Here is an 18,061-nt window from a genome sequence, read left to right as displayed (position 1 = left end):
ATATTTTTTAGAAATGTGGGTATTTTATCTACATTTTCCCAATCATGGGTGAAGAGATGCCATATTGGTGAATAAAATCTTTTTCCATGTCTTTTTAATGTTTCTTCAACCTCTGCAGCCTCTGTAATTATGTCCCCTTTCTTATCAATAATACTTCTTTTTTTTTACTATTATGTTTTTTACTTTTCAAACTATTTATTTATTTATTTATTTGTTTGTTTGTTTTGGCTGTGCCAGGTGTTAGTTGCAGCACGCAGGATTTTTAATTGCGGCATGCGGACGTCTTAGTTGCGGCATGCATGCGGGATCTAGTTCCCCAACCAGGGATCGAACCCGGGGCCCCTGCCCTGGGAGCACGGAGTCTTACCCCCTGGACCACCAGGGAAGTCCCGATAATATTTCTAATTTTCACTTTTTCTTTGTATTTCCTTGATCAATGTCACCAGAAGTTTATCGTTTTTCTTCTTTTCAAAAAAACTAAATCTTGGCCTTTTTAATTTTTTGAGGAATCACCATACTGTCTTTCTATTGTGGCTGCACCATTTTACATTCCAACCAGCTCCCCAAATATTTGTTGTGTATTTTTCGGGGGCTCTGTGCATGTTTCATACATGTGGCCACAAGATCAATGTTGTTTGTGTATTGTTCAAATCTATATCCTTAGTTTTTAAAAATTGAAGTACAGTTTATTTACAATGTTTCAGGCGTACAGCAGTGATTCAGTTATACATACATACATGCATATATGTATATATATATATTCTTTTTCAGATTCTTTTCCATTATAAGTTATTGCAAGATATTGAATATAGTTCCCTGTGCTATACAGTAGGTCCTTGTTGTTTACCTGTTATATATATAGTGGTGTGTATCTATTAATCCCAAACTCCTAATTTATCCCTCCCTCCCCTTTCCCCTTTGGTAACTATGTTTTCTATGTCTGTGAGTCTATTTCTGTTCTGTAAATAAGTTCATTTGTATCATTTTTTTAGATTCCACATATAAGTGATATTTGTCTGTCTGACTTTTCACTTAGTATGATAATCTCTAGGTCCATCCATGTTGCTGCAAATGGCATTATTTCATTCTTTTTTATGGCTGAGTAACTTTCCATTGTATATATGTACCACGTCTTCTTTATCCATTCCTCTGTCGGTGGACGTTTAGGTTGCTTCCATGTCTTGGCTACTGTAAATAGTGCTGCTATGAACATAGGGGTGCGTGTGTCTTTTCGAATTAGTTTTCGCCTTTTCTGGTATATCCTTATTTTTTGTCTGCTTGAGCTATGGGTTGCTAAGAGAGATGCTTTAAAAATCTCTCACTTTAGTGGTGTAGTTACCTAATGTGACGTAATTTAGATCCTTCCCCCACCCGCATTTCAGGTCTTCAAATTCTACAGAGCATTTTTACATCAGTAGCACATCTCAATTCGTACCATCCACATGTTTGAGGTATTCTGTCGATCCTTGCTTTGTTTATCGTGAGACTATGTTAGTAAGCCCGTACACATTTAGAATTGTTATATTTTCGTGACAGAGAGCTAGTTATATCTAGTAAGGCTTCCCACATTAAAGTCTATGCTGTCCAATAATAACAGGGTTAAATCAACTTTCTTTCTGGTTGTGTACCCCCTTTAACTGGCAACTTATTATACCTTTTAAGTTTAAATGCAAACAACACGTTACTGGATTTTAACTTTTCTTATCCAGTCTGACAATATCTGTCTTTTAATTTGAGTATCGTACAGATGCTGTCCAAGAGCAATGTAAGGTGAGCCATCTCTGTCATTTAAATTTTTCTAGCAGCCACAGTCAAAAGGTGAACAAAATGGTAAAATTCACTTTAATAATACGTTTTATTTTAACAACATAACCAAACTATTATTGCCTCACAAGGAATCAATATAAAATTAGTAACATTTTACCTTTTTTTAATTCCAGGTCTCCGAGTTCTGGGGTACATTCCACACTAACAGCACACCTCAATTCAGACCATCCACATTTCAAACGTTCCGTTGTGATATACGGCTTGTGGCCACCGTATGGACTAGTGCTGACTTAGACCATCTACATTAATTGCAATCACTAATATGTCTGGATTTATTACGTGCTTTCAGACGGTCCCTCCACTTCTATATTTTTTTTCTCTCCTTCCTTGCCTTGTTTGGGATTTTTCTCATTCCAATTTTTTCTTACACTCAGTTCAGAAATTACACATCCTATTCCTATTTTGGACATTTCCTTAGGCGTTTTTTTTTTAATTTTTTATCTTTAAATAATTTTTTATTGGAGTACAGTTGATTTACAATGTTGTGTTATTTAATTTATAAATGTAATCTATCAAAATCTAGCGTTATTCAGTCTTTTTCATCTCCAAAAGCCTCCGAGACGGTCTGCCTGTATCCACTTTCACCCCCTACAGGCCATTCTCCACACAGCGGTTAAAGTGAGATTTTTGGTAAACTTTTTTTTTTTAATGTGTAAAATGTGCAAAAGCAGGCATCGTCTCACGTAAAGACATCCGTTTGATGTCTTTATCAAATGTTTTTGATATCCAAAAACATTTTAGAATAAAAAAACCTTTTTATACTATTTAAAAAATGAAAATTACTAATCAAAAGGAACAAAAGCCAACTCAATTATCACAGAGGAGCAAAGAGTAACCAAGGATTGTAAATTCACTTTTTTAAAAAGTTGTTTAAACTTTTTAAAAAGTCGTTAAAAATTTAAACAAATGTCCATCAACAGAAGAATGGATAAAGAAGATGTGGTACATATACAATGGAGTATCACTCAGCCATTAAAAAGAATGAAATAATGCCATCTGCAGCAACATGGATGGACCTAGAGATTGTCATACTGAGTGAAGTAAGTCAGACAAAGACAAATATCATATGATATCGCTTATATGCAGAATCTGAAAAAGTGATACAAATGAACTTATTTACAAAACAGAAACAGACTCACAGACTTGGAGAAGGAACTTATGGTTACCAGGGGGAGGGTGGGAGGCAGGGATAGACTGGGAGTTTGGGATTGACATGTACTCACTGCTATACTTAAAATGAATAACCAACAAGGACCTGCTGTATAGCACAGGGAACTCTGCTCAGTATTCTGTAACAACCTAATTCAGAAAGGAATTTGAAAAAGAATAGATGCACGTATATGTATAACTGAATCATTTTTCTGTACACCTGAAACTAACACAACATTGTACATCAACTATATTCCAATATAAAATAAAAAGTTAAAAAAAAACATAAACAACTTACATTTACTTTTTAATTGAGATATGATTGACATACAAAAAAGCTGTACATATTTAATGCACATATCTCTATGAGCTTGAAGATAAACACCCTTAAAACCATCACCATCAACAATGCTATAAACTTAAACATCACCTCTAAAAGCTTCTTTTCTTTTTTTTTGTGATAAGAACATTTAACATAAGATCTGCCCACTTCAAAATTTTTGAAGCGTACAATACAGTATTTTTAACTATATGCATTATGCAGTATAGTAGATCTTAGGACTTATCCATCTTCCATAACTGAAACTCTGTACCTGTTAAACAGTAACTCCCCATTCCCCCTCCTCGAGCCCCTGGCACCCACCATTCTATATCCTTTCTCTGTAAGTTTGACTGCAAGTCCCTCATATGAGTGGAATCATACAGTATCCTTTTGTGTCTGGCTTATTTCAAGTACCGTGAGGACATCCAAGTTCATCCATGTTGTAGCAAATGGCAGAATTTCCTTCTTTCTTAAGGCTGAAAAATATTCTATTGTATGTATATGTCATATTTCCTTTGTCCATTTATTCATTGGTGATCACTTAGGTTGTTTCTATACCTTTGCTATTGTAAATAACACTTCAATGAACATAAAAGTGCAGGTATCTCTTTGAGATCCTGACTCCAACTAATTTGAGTTTATATCCAGAAGTAGGATTGCTAGATGGTAAGGTAGTTCTATTTGAGGAGCTTCCATACTGTTTTCCATAGGGACTGCACCATTCTGTATTCCCACCAACACACACGCACACACACACACACACACACACACACCCTACTAAGATATCGATTGGGATTGCACTGAATCTATAGATCAATAGATTTTGATGTAGAATTCATGTTTTCACAATATTGTCTTCCAATCCATGACCACAGTATATTCTTTTGCCCCGCGGCCACTTTCCTGCCAACGTTGATGGACGGTGAGGCCCTGTCCGCGGCCACCAATCAGGGGCAAGCTGCTGCACCTGGCAGATGGTTGGCTTCGGGAGGTGAGGCCGACGGACAAAGAGGGGAATCCCCCAGGAGTGCGCATGCGTCTGTCAAGTAAATAAACGACCCCAAGCTAGGAACGAATGGATGAATTAAAAGAGAAAAAAATAAATGAAAGAGGGAGGTAAAGAACTCCCTGCTTCCACGCACCTCAAATTCTGGTGCGCACGCAAACAAACTGGAGAACGTAAGTGTTAATCTTTACATCGCTTTACCTAGTATGGTTCTCTGAAGCTAGTAAATACTTGCAAATACTGAAATGAATAGTAGCAATGCTGAGCCCATGTTTATTGGGAGCGATCAAGAATTGAGACGAGAGATAAGGTTGGAAAGAGGGACAGGGACAGCCAGTAAAATATCCCTTTCTTTCATTACAATTTTTATTTATTATACTTTAATAACATTATAAAATAATGTAAAACTTATAAGATATATTACTATATTTTTCACAAAAGAAATGCAGGTTCATTGTCGAAAATTTAGAAAAGGAAATCCAGAATAAGAAAAAAATGGTAAAAATCACTCAGAGATATCTATCCACTGTTACCGTTTGGGTGTATTAGCATCCATTATGTTTTAAAATATATACGGGTGTATATGTATTTTTTATACAAAAATGTAATTTTGTATATTGCTTTCACTTAATAATAATATACATCTTTCCATATTAACAAAAAAAGGGGGGAGTGATAGGGATGTATAGGAGCAAAGCGTTTGTATACTATTGAAAATATGTTAGTATTATTAAGACTAAGTTGTCATAAGGTTGCTAAGGGGTTGGGTTGTAATCCCCAAGACAACGACTAAGAGAATAATTTTTGAAGAGAAATGAAAGAGGAAAACGACGGGCAACCAAAATGGTACACTACAAAAAGTCCATTAAATACCAAAAAAAAGGCAGTAATGGAGGAAATGAGGAACAAAACGTATACAGAAAACAAATAGCCAAACTGCAGAAGGAAGTCCTTCCATATGGATACAGTAAGTCCTCTACATGAGAACCTTCAAGTTGCAGACTTTCAAAGATGCGAATGTGCATTCCGTCAACGTCAGGCGTGAGTGAAATAGCAGCTTGCCCTCCGTCTCCTACTGCTGACGATCCTTCAGCTCTACCATCTCCCACCTCCTGTCTCTCCTCCAGCCAGTAACTCTTCTTGCCTGTTCACCTGATGCCAGCCCCTGGATGCCAGCTATCGTACTGTGCTACTGTACTTTTCAAGGGACTGTACTGTAAGATTAAACATGTTTTCCTTATTTTTTGTGTTTGTTTGTTTGTTATGTATTATTTGTGTAAAAAGTGTTATACACCTATTACGGTACAGTACTATATAGCCGATTGTGTTAGTTGGGTACCTAGGCTAAGTTTGTTGGACTTATGAATAAATTGGACTTAAGAACAGGCTCTCAGAACTCATTCAAATGTAGGGGACTTACTGCAATTGCCTTAAAAGTAAATGAATTAAACTTTCTGAAAAGGCAGAGCTTGCGATACTGGATACAAAAACCATGGTTCATCTGTCCACAGAAGACTCACTTTAGCTACAAAGACACACAGACGTTGAAAGTAAAAGGATGGAAAAATATTTCATCTAAATAGTACCAGAGGAGAGCTAGGAGGCTATATTATTGTCAGACAAAATAGACTTTAAATTTTTAAAAATTACAAGGCACAAAGAAGGATCTTATATATTGGTAGAGTTTCAATGCAGCAAGAAGATATAACAGTTATAAACCTAACTAGACCACCAGGGACAAGTGGCCAGTGACAAGGCCCTGGCCCATCAGCTGTGTAGGAATGAATTTCCACATAGAGACGGAAAGTAGTGAAGCAAGTAAAGTGTTTATTAGGAGGAAAAAGTGTACAAGATGTGTGGATAGACACATGGGTGGGCTCAGAGAGAGAGAGTTGCACCCTCGTGGTAGTTTGAATCACTTTTATGGGACATTTCTTCTGGGTTCCCTTTGGCCAGTCATTTCGATTTGACTGGTTCAGAGTCCATATTTGGAATATCTCAGGGTCCTCCCCTGTGTGAGTACACATTTCTTAGCCAATATGGATTTTAACAAAGAAATCTACGGGTAGTAGACATCACTTACTATGGGATGGCGCCCCCTCCCTTTTTAATCTTCAGGGAGTCTTTCTGCACATGTGTAGTCAGGGAGGTCTCCTTGACTTTGAGAATGAGGAATATGTGATATTTTGTCTCTTATATGGGCAGGGCCCAGCCTCCTCCATCATCCTGCTTTTATGGAGTTTCTGCTATTATGGAGTTTCTGTCCACAGGGGAGAAACTGTTCAGCCTGGGGCCCATCTATCTCCTGCCTCAAGAAGACTTTGCTCAGTTAAACACTAAGGTGGGACTGAGTTATTAGGGGGAAGACCAGCCTATCATTTTTCCTTGAATTGGCTACCTTAAAAGAGTTTGTCATATGGCATCTAAGAAAAAAAAAAAGGTCATGAAGAACTTAGGGGTAAGATGGGAATAAAGACACAGACCTACTAGAGAATTGGCTTGAGGATATGGGGAGGGGGAAGGGTAAGCTGGGACAAAGTGAGAGAGTGGCATGGACATATATACACTACCAAATGTAAAATAGATAGCTAGTGGGAAGCAGCCGCATAGCACAGGGAGATCAGCTCGGTGCTTTGTGACCACCCAGAGGGGTGGGATAGGGAGGGTGGGAGGGAGGGAGACGCAAGAGGGAAGAGATATGGGAACATATGTATATGTATAACTGATTCACTTTGTTATAAAGCAGAAACTAACACACCATTGTAAAGCAATTATACTCCAATAAAGATGTTAAAAAAAAAAAGAGTTTGTCGAAATAAAGAAATGAAATCTTATGAGAGCTTCTGAGATCCAAAGAAGGGACTCTCCTCCAGGCCGGCAATGGCCTTCTCAGGTGACTGAGAAACTTGCAGGAGTGGTGAAGGCAAGACCTCGTGCCGTGCAGCTGTCCCTACAGGGAAACCCACTCACTTAATTAACCAGCTGCTCAAGCAGGGATGTGAATAAGAACTGGCCATTCCTCAACCTGAGCACACGTGGTAGTCTTATGGGCCACCGGGAGAACCCAAGACACGTTAGAGGGGGCTGAAACAACTCTGGGGCAAAACTTAGAGGAGTTAAGCTCTCAAGTAGCACATTGGCCCACGTCACGATCCTCACTAATAATTTTATTTCAACAAACTGACCTCGGAATGGGAAATAAAGCTTTGAAAACAAAAGAAAAAGGAACAATAGATTGCCAGGCTCCAGCTAATACCCCAGCCACAAAAGTACTTACTTAAGTGGAAATTAAAGGAAATCTTGCCCTAAAAATGAGGGGGCTCTTTTATTGAGTATGCAGTTAAGTTAAATTAAGTTTAAAAATCTGGCTCGGTAAAAATATCTTTTCAGAATTCTGACTTTAAACAAAGGCCTTCTAGGGGGAACATGCATTTCACTTCCTGTGTCTTTGAGATGTAAATGTTCTACCTGATCTTCCCTAAGACATTATCTGTGTGTAAATCTGTATGTACGTGTTTTGAAAACTTGACCTCTGCCATGCTATATTTGAGACTAAACTCTCCAGGTTTTACCTAGGTGACATCCTCCCCCACTCTCTTATGGAGAAGCCTCTTGCATCTTATTGGTTTGAATTACTGGGCTTCCCTGGTGGCGCAGCGGTTGAGAGTCCGCCTGCCGATGCAGGGGACACGGGTTCGTGCCCCGGTCCGGGAAGATCCCACATGCCGTGGACCGGCTGGGCCCCGTGAGCCATGGCCGCTGAGCCTGCGCGTCCAGAGCCTGTGCTTCGCAATGCGAGAGGCCACAACAGTGAGAGGCCCGCGTACCGCAAAAAAATAAAAATAAAAATACCTCTGAATTACTATAATATGTATATTTTATTAATGGCCAAATGATGGATCGTTTTAAAATTGGAGAAACTAACAGATTGGTGAATCTAGAGCACTCTCATTATAAACGGCTGTTTTATTGGTACCTATAAAAACAAAAATCAAGTTAAAGGTGGAAAGAAATCTATCTGAAGATTAACCTAAGAACTTCTTTAGCTTAAAACAAAGAAAACCTGGCTTGGGAAGCTTCATTTGTGGTCTTGGCTTCCCCTCAATGTGTCTTTCAGATGCTAATAAAAACAGTAGAATAATTAACGTTAACAGGAAAAATCCTGTAAGGAAAGTCTAGATACTATTTCCGACAAGGTAAACATTTTAAAAGGAATTATCTCAAATGCATAAAGAAATCTTTAGATGATTATTTAAATTGGGATAAATAGAATGGACATTTATGTGATTAAAACACAAGGTTTTGATATCACTACACTACCTTAGGTTAAATGGGCCAAAAGGGACCCCTATGGGTCCCCAGCATTAAAAGCAAAACAAGTTTGTTCCATTTACCCCAGTTTTTAAAAATATATCTAAGGAGCTAGAAAAAAATTTACTCTGAGATACCTGACCAGCGATTATTTGGAGCAAGAGTTAGACCAAAGGGTCTGAGTTCCTTGGCTCAATGCCCCTCTGGGGATCCCAGAGTCTTTTATATAAAAATAGATAAATGTGAGGCAGGAGATAGATGGGCCCCAGGCTGAAAAATTTCTCCCCTACGGACAGATACTCCACAATAGCAGGAGAGAGGAGGCTGAGCCCTGCCCAGATAAGAGATAAAAGACCACATATTCCTCATTCCCAAAGTCAAGGAGACCTCTCCGACTACACATGCACAGAAAGGCTCCTTGAAGGTCAAAAAGGGAGGGGGCACCACCCTATAGTAGGTAATGTCAACCTACCCATAGGCCTCTTCGGTAGAATCCATCTTGGCTAAGAGATGTGCACACACACGTGGGAGGACCCTGAGATAAACCAAATTCGGACTCAGAACCAGGCAAAGCAAGAGGATTGACCAAAGGAAGCCTGGAAGAAATGCTTCACATAAGTGATTCAAACTACCACGAGGACTCAACTCTCTCTCTGAGCCCACCTGTGTGTCTATCCACATGTACTCTTTTCCTCCCAATAAACACTTCACTTGCTTCACTACTTTCCATCTCTATGTGGAAATTCATTCCTACACAGCTGATGAGCCAGGGCCTTGTCACTGGCCACTGGTCCCTGGTGGTCCAGTGGCTAGGATTCAGCCCTCTCACTGCCTCGGCCTGACATCAATCTCTGGCCGGGGGACCGAAATCCTGCTTCAAGCTGCTGCAGGCCAAGGCCACCTGAGAACAAATGGACAGAGAGTAAAAAAAGGAAAGAGAAAACTTCTAAAGCTCCTCCTGTGAGATCAGAGCTTGATTGCATCCTAATGAAAACCAAAGTTAAAAGGTATAAAAGTTGACAGAATTGAGATGAAAGTGTATAAAATTGGTTTATTTAAATGGGCTTTATATAAGGTGGTTACATCTCTTTTGTTTAATTATATTGTGGGGTAGGCACGTTTCACTGGGGAATGCCTCCCCTGCCTGGCATGTAAATCTGTGCCTCAGGAAATATTAATTGAACATACTAAAGAAAACCAATAGGGTTACCTGAGCCATACAAATAAATAAAAACTGGAAACTAACATTCAAGAGCTAATAAAAATAAAAATAACTGTTTTGCTCTGGGTTTAACTTGCAAACTCAGAATGAAGATCTTTGCTAATGCCTTATACAAACTTTTGAAGTCATGATAAATTAAACTCTAAAGTTCTAGAACATAGAACTCATGAATTTCAGTTTAGTTAGAAATCTTCTCACTGATATATAGTTGGACAAATCAATCTTTTAGTATCCTTCAGGTGACAGATGTGTTCTTTGGGGAACTGAAGGCAACTGTCTTTCTCTTGCAAATCTCTACAAACCAGAAATGTAAATATAGGCCACAAGGACCTGGGACTGAGCCTAATTAGCTAAATCAGGCAAGACCTGAAACGAAGAAAAAAAAAAGACAAAGTGACAGTTTTAAAATTCCAACCGCTGGGAATGCTCCTTCAGCAAAACTTTACAAATAGTAAAGCTTTAGTCATCTGAGCAAGCAACTTTAATGTATTCCAACTGCTTTTGTAAACTAGTAAGTTCATGTTGTAATACCTGATTCATAACTAAGTTTTTTTTAAGTGAAGCCGTGAGACCTCTAGTTTTGCCCATTTATATTATATGTCTGTCTATACATTATACATATGAGATATCTCTGCCTCTGGAAAGTATTATCAAAGTTAAATTTATAAAGAGGTCTATTTAGTTTAAAAGTAAGCACTTACAAATTAAATATAAAAGAAACCAGCCAAAATGACTTTCAGGTTCACATGAACCGGGAAATATTTAGTTGATACCTGGTATTAAAGTTTGTTGATCTAATTAATATGGACATGTCTTTAGAGTCATCAACATTAAGTCTAATACTGTATTATACCTAGGTCTAATAGAAGTCAAATAAGACCTTATAATATTTGTTACAAGGAAAATAACTTGATATGATGAGACTTTAAATGTAAATGAGATAAGAGCTTTTGGGTAAACTCTTTAAAAATATATTTTAGAAATGTCTACTTAAAATGATCTTTCCAGATATTTGGTAACTTAAAGTTCTAGAGTTGTGCTAATTGAAGTGATGGAAGCTTATTAAATAGATAATTTCAAAAAAAAGATATTGAGACATCAATTACTAAATAGAGAAACTAAAGGCATTTAGGACTATTAATGAAAATGTTTAGTGCCACACTGAGATGTTCTCTGTAAGAAAACAAATGTTTTTAGAAATTATCACTGATATTTATGTTCATCAATTTACAGAATGCTGATGTAAAAGACAGTTCATAGGGCTTCCCTGGTGGCGCAGTGGTGGAGAGCCCACCTGCCGATGCAGGGGACACGAGTTCGTGCCCCGGTCCGGGAAGATCCCACATGCCGCGGAGCGGCTGGGCCCGTGAGCCATGGCCACTAAGCCTGCGCGTCCGGAGCCTGTGCTCCACAACGAGAGAGGCCACAACAGTGAGAGGCTGGCGTACTGCAAAAAAAAAAAAAAAAAAAAAAAGACAGTTCATAATTGCTTACTTCTTAGTTTTCACTAGAAATTAAGGTTTTTAAGAGTTGAGAATTCTAATTTAAACATGTAATTAAAGCTAATAGAAATAATAAGCATCTCAGGGTACAGTGTGTTTTCAATAAAGAAGGTAAGAGGAATGAAATTACATTTTATTGAGGAAAAAGAAAGACAGTATGTCTTAGAGCTGGTTGGTTTTACTTGGATGAATAAATAAGGGACAGGCTGATCTGGATACAAAAAATGATGAAAGGCTGTGGAAAGGAACCCTGAGAAAAATGTTTTATGCATGGTCAGGATTAACTAAATTTAGATCCAAGTTAACTAAGTAAATGGATTTTGTTAAGTAATCTAATACAAGACTGAAATTTCTCTCTCTGTTAGAGTACTCCTTTTTGATAACAGACTGTGTGAATTTCTGTGCCCTCAAGTGATCTGTATTTGTTGTTTTCTTTTAATCGTTTTGCGACTTTGGTTAAATGAATAAATATCGTTTCACAATGACCTATAATCCTGCTGCGTTTTAAAGCTTTGATATTTTTAACAAACTTCCCAAATATCAAAATCTAACTAAAGCTCCTTTAGCCTCCAGCTGACTCTGAGATGTTATGAAGGAACATCCCTGAGACATCTCAGAGAGGAATGTTAAACTAATTAAGTTTATTTGGTATGTTAAATTACTTCAGAAATATTGTCAAGTGATTGGAGATGAGTTTTAAATTATAGTGTATGGATAAATGTCATTAATATAGATATTCCAAAATTGATATGGAATCCTTAACATCTGATACATCTTGATATAATCTTATCAGTCATAATTCTAGTTATTATCCTAAAATGTTATATGTCACAGAAATATCCAAGTTTCCTGCTAATTGCATTGTACCCGAATCTTTAACCATGCTATTTTAAGTTTTGTTTTTTATAGACAATCATTATCTTACACTGATGCTTTTAAAAAATGAAGGTTTTCAGGGCTTCCCTGGTGGCGCAGTGGTTGAGAGTCCGCCTGCCGATGCAGGGGACATGGGTTCATGCCCTGGTCCGGGAAGATCCCACATGCCGCGGAGCGGCTGGGCCCATGAGCCTTGGCCGCTGAGCTTGCGGTCTGGAGCCTGTGCTCCACAACGGGAGAGGCCACAACAGTGAGAGGCCCGTGTACTGCAAAAAAAAAAAAAAAAAAAATGAAGATTTTCAAAAGGACTCATAAAAATAACTTTTTTTTAACAAATATAAATTTCTGAGAGCCTTCAGATAATACTACTGAACTGGGTAATAAATGACAAAACTCTAGCGGAAAACCTGATTACTTCATCCAGATCAACAGGAATTAATTACATGGGACTCAATGAACTGATGAATATGATTTATAACGACTTTGGGAAATACACTAGCCTTAATATTTGTTTTCCAAAAAACAACCTTTTCTCATGTTATGATCTACAACAAGTTGATAAAGCATACCTTTATAAACGAAAATGAAGCATTTATCTCTACCTGATCCTGCTAGAATTTGGCTTTTCCAGCTGGCTCTCCTGTAAACCTTATGGTTTATTGCAACTGGATTACAACTAGTTATGTAACAGGGAAGATCAAAATCTGATTCTATGTTGGATCTGTTTCTTTTACTTTAACCTTTGCTTCCCGTTTCTTTTGTTAATATAATCGCTAAAAGGATGCTGTCTATAGCTATAAGAATACATAATGGCCTCCCTCAGGGAACACTGCCACCAGCCTGAATGTTAAACCAAAGTGCCTTTTTTAAGAAATTAACACATCCCCTCTCTGAGGCTGGCCAAACCAGGAGATATTTTTGCAAGACTTATGGCCTTTTTACTTTACTTCCTCACCTCTTCTCCTTCTCTGTTCTATAAAGGACATTAGCATCCAGACGCCAATAAGATGGTACTCTAGGGCACTAGTCCGCCATCTTCTTGGACACCTGGGATTCTGAATAAAGTTGCTGTTGCTATTCTTTGCCTCCACACCTGGCCTCCCAATTTATTGGCCTGTCATTCAGTGAGTAGACCAAGCTTGGACTCGGTGGCAGTTATACGAATCACGTTTTATTTTTTTTTATAAATTTATGTATTTATTTTTGGCTGCATTGTGTCTTGTTTGCTACACGCGGGCTTCCTCTAGTTGCGGCGAGCGGGGGCTACTCTTTGTTGCGGTGCACGGGCTTCTCATTGCGGTGGCTTATCTTGTTGTGGAGCATAGGCTCTAGGTGTGAAGGCTCCAGTAGTGGTGGCTCGCGGGCTCTAGAGAACAGGCTCAGTAGTTGTGGCGCACGGGCTTAGTTGCTCTGTGGCATGTGGGATCTTTCCGGACCAGGGATTGAACCCGTGTCCCCTGTATTGGCAGGTGGCTATTTTATAAGATTTTGTCTCTTATAGTACTCAGTGTGTAACCAGGCCTCCAACAAAATTGATGGCTAAACATCTGGAGAAAATAGATCACATTTATGACTCCATAGAATAACTATAATAGTGTGATTCTGAGGCAGGAGATAGATGGGTGGTCCCTGGGGCAAACGGTTGGATTTCATTCTCTGTGGACCAGTACTCCAAGACAAACACAGCAGGACTATTGAGGGAGGAAGCTGGGCCCTGCCCAGATAGAAGATAAGAGACCACATATTTCTTTCTCGAAGTCAGGAGCCCTCCATGACTGAACAATGCACAGAAAAGCTCCTTGGAGGTCAAAAAGGGAGGGGGCGCCACCCCATATTAAGTTATGCTAACTACCCATAGGCCTCTTCATTAGAATCCATCTTGGCTAAGAGATGCATGCACACACATGGGAGGATCCTGAGATACACCAAACATGGACTCTGAACCAGGCAAGTCAAAATGATTGGCCAAAGGAAACCTGGAAGAAATGCCCCATATAAGTGATTCAAACTGCCACGAGGGCACAACTCTCTCTCTCTGAGCCTGCCCGTGTGTCTATCCACATGTCCTGTACTCTTTTTTTCTTCCTAATAAACACTTTACCTGTTTTGCTACTTTCTGTCTTTGCGGGAACTCTTTTTCTGCAGAGCCGAAGAGCCAGGGTCTTGTCACTGAGCAGTGGTCAGTGGCTAGGATTTGGTGCTCTCACCGCCGAGACCCCACTTCAATCACTGGCCGGGAGCTGAAACCCTGCTTCAAGCTGCTGCAAGGCCAAGGCCACCGAGATCGTATTTAGTGCCAAAACCCAGGAATTCGGGAAGTCGAGATAAACCGCGGGCTTCACCCAGCTGCAGCTCGAGGCCCCTGACTTTCCCTCTTGCTTTCTTTCTCTCGCTTTGCTTTCTTTTCAGGACCCACAGGGCATAAGCTCTGTCCGCTCACAGCATTATGGCTCCTGCCAACAACACGGAGGGTGGCAGGGGGAACTCCCCAGGCCATGAATATTCAAATAACTTTTGGGTGACAGCTGACGTTGTCCTTTGCGACATGGTGAACCCTCCACGACGCCTTTCCTTCCCACCTTAGGGAAGGATCTCCTGGACATCATTCCTAAACCTCATCCTCGCCACTGCCAAACCCGGTGCTGCCTGTTTCAGACAAAATCATCAGACGATTCCTAATTCTATCTTAGCTGTGAGACAGATAGGGCAAAGGATTTGGGGTTCTTCTGTTGTCTAGTCTCTCACCTCACTCAATGCCCAGAGATTTACTTTACGAGTTTCTCCGCCTCCCAGCCCTTGAGCCTTGAACCCCACGCCATCTTCCATAGCACCCAACTCCAATTCCTCCAAGGATTTGTCTTTGCGTCTATAGGACCCCCTTCACTCCTGGCCTTGGCAGCCTACACACTGCTACAGACAGCCGATCAGGCTGGCCGCTACCCAGAAGAAGCTCGAATTATGAACTTTGTAGGTGCTCAGTCGTGAGGAATACACCCCAGCGTAGGAAGACTTATCAAAGGACATAAGCTCTGTAGACAAGTGGTCCCTCCTAAGGAAAGTCCTGGCAACTGGTCTGCACTGGCTCAAATGTCCTCCGCTGACCGTGTTGGGGGAGACACCTTGCGCAAGTCTCCAAGGAAAGCTAAAGGCCTCTGGTCAGAAATCGACGGGAGAGTAGAGGATGCTTGAAATCCCATCAGGTTTGAAGGGAATTTGGGGGATGCCCTGAACCCCTTCAAGTCAAAGCCTCCTGGTAAATGTTTCTGGGACACTGGATTCCATTCTAGGAGAGCTCCCTCATTCTCGGTTACAGGTTACTTAACATGGGAGGGTCCCCCTCCAAGCCAGAAGAGACACCTCTGGAGTTTCTCCTTGAGAACTGGACTTTTTTTTTTTTTTTTTTTTTTTTTTTGCGGTACGCGGGCCTCTCACTTTTGTGGCCTCTCGCGTTGCAGAGCACAGGCTCCGGAGGCGCAGGCTCAGCGGCCATGGCTCATGGGCGCAGCCGCTCCGCGGCATGTGGGATCTTCCCGGACCGGGGCACGAACCCGTGTCCCCTGCATCGGCAGGCGGACTCTCAACCACTGCGCCACCAGGGAAGCCCTGGACATTTTTTTTAATAGAAGGGCTAAGGAAGAAAGAACTCAAGTTTTACTGTAGCAGTGCCTGGCCTTTGTATAAGTTGGGGAATGGAGAAAAATGGCCTGAAGACGGGTCTCTAAATTACAGTACCATTCTGCAATTGGACCTTTATTGCCGCAGGATGGGAAAGTGGACTGAGGTTCCCTATATTTAGGCTTTCATGGTCCCTTACGAAAATCATGCCCTATACGGCTCTTGTAATTCAAAATTTGGGGAAGCAGAAGACTCTTCTGACATTTTAGATGATCCCCTTCTCAGCTCTCCCATCTGTCAGCGGGGAAACCCAGTTCCTCCGATTCCTGCCGGTATCACTACATCACTACATCACCTACTTCTGGTCCCTGCGACCGATCCCAAACTCTGCCTCCCTATGTCCCTCCGTACCCTCCATTACCCCAAGAAAGAGAGGCTAGTCCCTCTGGGGTAACTCTCAGTGGAGCTTCCTATCACCCAGCATCAGGGAAATTATGCCCTCTTAGGGAAGGCATAACTAACTTACCAACTTTACCAACTTTAACCAACTTACCCCAATGCAGACAGAAACTGGGTAGATTTTCTGAAGACCCTAGTAAGTTTGTTGAAGTGTTCCATGCCCTAACTCTGATCTATGATTTAACTTGGAAGGATGTCCAAGTAGTTCTATCTACCTGCTGTAACCCTGAGGAAACACAGAGAATCTGGACAGCAGCCCGGGGGCATGCTGACCAGCTGGCCAGAGACCCACCCAAACATTTTGCTACGGGTGGAGACGCAGTCCCAAATCAGGAACCCCCTTGGAATTATAATTCCCAGGCAGGAACAGAAGCCAGGAAGCATATGATCCAATGCATATTAGAAGGAATGAGAAAGTGTATCAAAAAGTCAGTTAACTATGGAAAGGTTAAAGGAGTGACCCAAGAAGAAAAAGAAAACCCAGCCCTCTTTCACGGGCAGCTTGTGGAGGATTTTAGAAAGTATACCAACATAGGTCTCTCCACTTCCGAAGGTCAGTCTCTGCTGGGACAGCATTCCATCAGCCAGCTCACCCCTGATAGTAGGCAGAAACCCCCCAAATTACAATTTGGCCCACAAACCCCCATGTCCCAACTCCTAATGTGGCCTTTGGAGTATTTAATAATCGAGATCAAACTGAGGAAGAAGAAATAACCCAACATGAGAAAAGACAGGCCAGGGCTCATGCAAAACTGATAGCCGTGGGCCTCCCTGGTGGCGCAGTGGTTGAGAGTCTGCCTGCCGATGCAAGGGACGCAGGTTCGTGCCCCGGTCCGGGAGGATCCCACGTGCCGTGGAGCGGCTGGGCCCGTGAGCCATGGCCGCTGAGCCTGCGCGTCTGGAGCCTGCGCGTCCGGAGCCTGTGCTCCGCAACAGGGAGAGGCCACAACAGTGAGAGGCCACAACAGTGAGAGGCCTGCGTACCGCTAAAAAAAAAAAAAAGTACTGTTGAAGTCCTTAATTTTCTTGGAGTCCTGGGTTACAGGTCTCTCAGACAAAGGCACAAATCTCGAAGCAACAAGTTAAATATCTGGAATATATTATAAACCCCAGAAGTAGACAGTTATCTCCAGATAGAAAGCAAGCTATATTAGGCCTAGGCCCTCCAAAGATGAAGAAACATACCTTTTCAGGCATGGCAGGATTTTGAAGAATTTGGATTCCAGGATTCAGGCTAATAGCTAAGCCCCTACATGAAGCCAGTAAAGACCCAGACACGGAACCATTATTTCGGAACAGGAAAAGGCTTTTAATGATGTCAAACAAGACCTCACCAGAGCCCCTGCTCTGGGTCTCCACAGTTTGAAAAACCCATTCATTTGTACATGGCTGAAAAGCAGGGGACATCACTGGGGGCCCTTATACATAAGCTAGGAGAAGTTCCTCAGCCCATAGGCTACTTTTCCAAGCAGCTAGACTCTATGGCCCGAGGCTGGCCTGGCTGTCTCTAGGCTGTAATTGCCACCGCTTTATTAGTAGAAGAAGCTAACAAGCTCACCTTTGGACAGCCACAGGAAGTCCAGACCCCTCATCAAGTGCAGGGGATTCTAGAGATAAAAGGCCATCATTGGCTAACTAGAGGCTGCCTTATTAAGTACCAGGCTTTGTTCCTCGACTTCCCAGAGCTAACCCTCAAAACCTGTCACACTCTTAACCCCGCTACGTTAATGCCCACCAAAAGCCCAGAGCTCACATTCTTGCCTCAAAACCCT

The sequence above is a fragment of the Phocoena sinus genome, chromosome 3 (assembly GCF_008692025.1).
Source record: "Phocoena sinus isolate mPhoSin1 chromosome 3, mPhoSin1.pri, whole genome shotgun sequence".
Lineage (NCBI taxonomy): Eukaryota > Metazoa > Chordata > Mammalia > Artiodactyla > Phocoenidae > Phocoena > Phocoena sinus.
This window is presented reverse-complemented; position numbering follows the sequence as displayed.